Source organism: Heptranchias perlo, chromosome 35 (genome assembly GCF_035084215.1).
Source record: "Heptranchias perlo isolate sHepPer1 chromosome 35, sHepPer1.hap1, whole genome shotgun sequence".
Lineage (NCBI taxonomy): Eukaryota > Metazoa > Chordata > Chondrichthyes > Hexanchiformes > Hexanchidae > Heptranchias > Heptranchias perlo.
Window position 1 is genome coordinate 23506508 of NC_090359.1, and position 4610 is coordinate 23511117.

A 4610-nucleotide genomic window follows, 5' to 3' on the forward strand; every position below is an offset into this window, starting at 1 on the left:
CTCCAGTCCCATCCCTACACGTGACTCCAGTCCCATCCCTACACGTGACTCCAGTCCCACCCCTACATGTGACTCCAGCCCCACCCCTACACGTGACTCCAGTCCCACCCCTAAATGTGACTCCAGTCCCACTCCTACACGTGGCTCCAGTCCCACTCCTACACGTGACTCCAGTCCCACCCCTATACGTGACTCCAGCCTCACCCCTACCCATGGTTACAAATACAATGGCTGCCAACATAGTGATGGGCAGTGAGTGCGGCCTTGCAGGGGCCGTGGCTGATCTCCCCCCTCTACCTCAGCCCAAAGGGGCAAAGTGGCTGGCATAGACCATTGGGCCGAGTGGCCTGTTTCTGTGCTGCAGACTCGATGTAACCCTACCCCCAAACACTGCCCCCTCTAACTCAGCACAGAGCAGCGTTTGAACCCGGGACCAGCGGGTGTGGAGAATTCTTTCCTGCAGGATAGGGCTCGGCAGTGAGGCGCTCTGGGTTTTGACCAGCCTGCCGTCACTCACTGACTCGGCTGGGGCACTGAAGGACATCCAGCATCTGTGTGAACCTTACCCTAAAGAGAGAGAGAGAGTCAGCTCCTTCAGGAGGAGGTTGTGGGGGTGGGGAGGCCAGGGGAGGGGGGTGTTGGAGAGGGGAACTGGGAGAGGCAGAATCCTCGCAACTGCTGTTTGAAATAGCCCAGAAACCAAATATCCACAACACTCAGAACAGAAACAGGAAAATGTGTGTTGGTGTGTGCTTATGGGTGTACACCTATAGGTCTGTGCATCTGTGTGTCTTTGTGTGTATATCTATGGCAGTGTGTGTGCATGTGTCTGTCTGTATGTATATATCTGTGTGTGTATGTATCTGTGTGTGTATCTGTGTGTGTATATATCTGTGTGTGTATGTGTATATATCTGTGTATATATCTGTGTGTGTATCTGTGTGTGTATATATCTATGTGTGTATCTGTGTGTGTATCTGTGTGTGTATATATCTATGTGTGTATCTGTGTGTGTATCTGTGTGTGTATATATCTATGTGTGTATCTGTGTGTGTATCTGTGTGTGTATATATCTATGTGTGTATCTGTGTGTGTGTGTGTGTATATTTCTGTGTGTGTATCTGTGTGTGTGTATCTGTGTGTGTATATATATCTGTGTGTGTATCTGTGTGTGTATCTGTGTGTGCGTATATCTGTGTGTGTGTATCTGTGTGTGTGTATATCTGTGTGTGTGTATCTGTGTGTGTGTATATATGTGAAATTTGTTTTCGGTGTTGGTTGAGGGATTAATGTTGGCCCAGAACACGGGAGAACTGCCCTGTTCTTCTTCGAATAGTGCCCTGGGATCTACTTACATCTATCGACCTGTGTATATGTATCTATGTGTGTGCATGTCTTTTGTGTGAATAAATCTGTATGTGTCTTTGTCTGTGTGTATATCTATGTGTCTGTGTGTGTACCTGTATCTCTGTATTTGTCTGTTTGTGTGTATCTGTATCTCTGTATTTGTCTGTTTGTGTGTATCTGTATCTCTGTATTTGTCTGTTTGTGTGTATCTGTATCTCTCTATGTGTCTGTTTGTGTGTATCTGTATCTCTGTATTTGTCTGTTTGTGTGTATCTGTATCTCTGTATTTGTCTGTTTGAGTGTACCTGTATCTCTGTATGTGTCTGTTTGTGTGTATCTGTATCTCTGTATTTGTCTGTTTGTGTGTATCTGTATCTCTGTATTTGTCTGTTTGTGTGTATCTATATCTCTCTATGTGTCTGTTTGTGTGTATCTGTATCTCTGTATTTGTCTGTTTGTGTGTATCTGTATCTCTGTATGTGTCTGTTTGTGTGTACCTGTATCTCTGTATGTGTCTTTGTCTGTGTGTATATCTATGTGTCTGTGTGTGTACCTGTATCTCTGTATTTGTCTGTTTGTGTGTATCTGTATCTCTGTATTTGTCTGTTTGTGTGTATCTGTATCTCTGTATTTGTCTGTTTGTGTGTATCTGTATCTCCGTATTTGTCTGTTTGTGTGTCTCTGTATCTCTGTATTTGTCTGTTTGTGTGTATCTGTATCTCCGTATTTGTCTGTTTGTGTGTCTCTGTATCTCTGTATTTGTCTGTTTGTGTGTATCTGTATCTCTGTATGTGTCTGTTTGTGTGTATCTGTATCTCTGTATGTGTCCGTTTGTGTGTATCTGTATCTCTGTATTTGTCTGTTTGTGTGTATCTATATCTCTCTATGTGTCTGTTTGTGTGTATCTGTATCTCTGTATTTGTCTGTTTGTGTGTATCTGTATCTCTGTATGTGTCTGTTTGTGTGTACCTGTATCTCTGTATGTGTCTTTGTCTGTGTGTATATCTATGTGTCTGTGTGTGTACCTGTATCTCTGTATTTGTCTGTTTGTGTGTATCTGTATCTCTGTATTTGTCTGTTTGTGTGTATCTGTATCTCTGTATTTGTCTGTTTGTGTGTATCTGTATCTCCGTATTTGTCTGTTTGTGTGTCTCTGTATCTCTGTATTTGTCTGTTTGTGTGTATCTGTATCTCCGTATTTGTCTGTTTGTGTGTCTCTGTATCTCTGTATTTGTCTGTTTGTGTGTATCTGTATCTCTGTATGTGTCTGTTTGTGTGTATCTGTATCTCTGTATGTGTCCGTTTGTGTGTACCTGTATCTCTGTAAGTGTCTGTTTGAGTGTACCTGTATCGCTGTATGTGTCTGTTTGTGTGTACCTGTATCTCTGTATGTGTCTGTTTGAGTGTACCTGTATCTCTGTATGTGTCTGTTTGTGTGTACCTGTATCTCTGTATGTGTCTGTTTGAGTGTACCTGTATCTCTGTAAGTGTCTGTTTGTGTGTACCTGTATCTCTGTATGTGTCTGTTTGAGTGTACCTGTATCTCTGTAAGTGTCTGTTTGAGTGTACCTGTATCTCTGTATGTGTCTGTTTGTGTGTACCTGTATCTCTGTATGTGTCTGTTTGAGTGTACCTGTATCTCTGTATGTGTCTGTTTGTGTGTATCTGTATCTCTGTATGTGTCTGTTTGAGTGTACCTGTATCTCTGTATGTGTCTGTTTGAGTGTACCTGTATCTCTGTATGTGTCTGTTTGTGTGTACCTGTATCTCTGTATGTGTCTGTTTGAGTGTACCTGTATCTCTGTATGTGTCTGTTTGTGTGTACCTGTATCTCTGTATGTGTCTGTTTGAGTGTACCTGTATCTCTGTAAGTGTCTGTTTGAGTGTACCTGTATCTCTGTATGTGTCTGTTTGTGTGTACCTGTATCTCTGTATGTGTCTGTTTGAGTGTACCTGTATCTCTGTATGTGTCTGTTTGTGTGTATCTGTATCTCTGTATGTGTCTGTTTGAGTGTACCTGTATCTCTGTATGTGTCTGTTTGAGTGTACCTGTATCTCTGTATGTGTCTGTTTGAGTGTACCTGTATCTCTGTATGTGTCTGTTTGTGTGTACCTGTATCTCTGTAAGTGTCTGTGTGCATTTCTGTGTGCACAGAGTGCGTGTGTCTGTGTGTGGTTTTGTGTTTGTTCTGTGCGTGTGTTCACTGAGTGTGTCTATGTCCATGTGTCTGCGTGTGTATCTGTGCATGCGTCTGCTTGTGTGTCTGTGTTTGTGCCTGTGTGTCTCTCTCTGTGTTTCTGTGTGTGTCTGTGTGTGTATCCGTGTCTGTGTGCATAGTTCTGTGCGCGTGTTCTTTGTGTGTGTCTGTGTCCATGTGTCTGTGTGCATGTCTGTGTGCATCTGCGTGTGTGTCTGTGTCTGTGCATGTATGTCTCTCTCTGTGTCTCTGTCTGTGTCTGTGTGTGTGTGTCTCTGTGTTTCTGTGTGTCTATGTGTGTGTCTGTGTGTGTGTGTCTGTGTGTGTGTGTGTCTGTGTGTGTGTCTCTGTGTGTGTCTCTCTCTCTGTGTCTCTCTCTATATGTCTCTCTCTCTGTTTCTGTGTGTCTCTGTGTCTCTCTCTGTGTTTCTGTGTGTCTCGCTGTCTCTCTCTCTGTGTCTCTCTCTGTGTTTCTGTGTGTCTCTCTGTCTCTCTCTGTCTGTGTCTCTCTCTGTGTTTCTGTGTGTCTCTCTGTGTCTCTCTCTCTGTGTCTCTCTCTGTGTTTCTGTGTGTCTCTGTGTCTCTCTGTCTATGTCTCTCTCTGTGTTTCTGTGTGTCTCTCTGTCTCTCTCTATGTCTCTCTCTCTCTGTGTTTCTGTGTGTCTCTCTGTGTCTCTCTGTCTATGTCTCTCTGTGTTTCTGTGTGTCTCTCTGTCTCTCTCTCTCTGTGTCTCTCTCTGTGTTTCTGTGTGTCTCTCTGTCTCTGTCTGTGTCTCTCTGTGTTTCTGTGTGTCTCTCTGTCTCTCTCTATGTCTCTCTCTCTCTGTGTTTCTGTGTGTGTCTTTCTCTCTGTCTCTCTCTGTGTTTCTATGTCTCTCTCTCTCTATGTCTCTCTCTGTGTTTCTGTGTGTCTCTCTGTGTCTCTCTGTCTGTGTCTCTCTCTGTGTTTCTGTGTGTCTCTCTGACTCTCTCTATGTCTCTCTCTCTCTCTGTGTTTCTGTGTGTGTCTCTCTCTGTCTCTCTCTCTGTGTTTCTATGTCTCTCTCTCTCTGTGTTTCTGTGTGT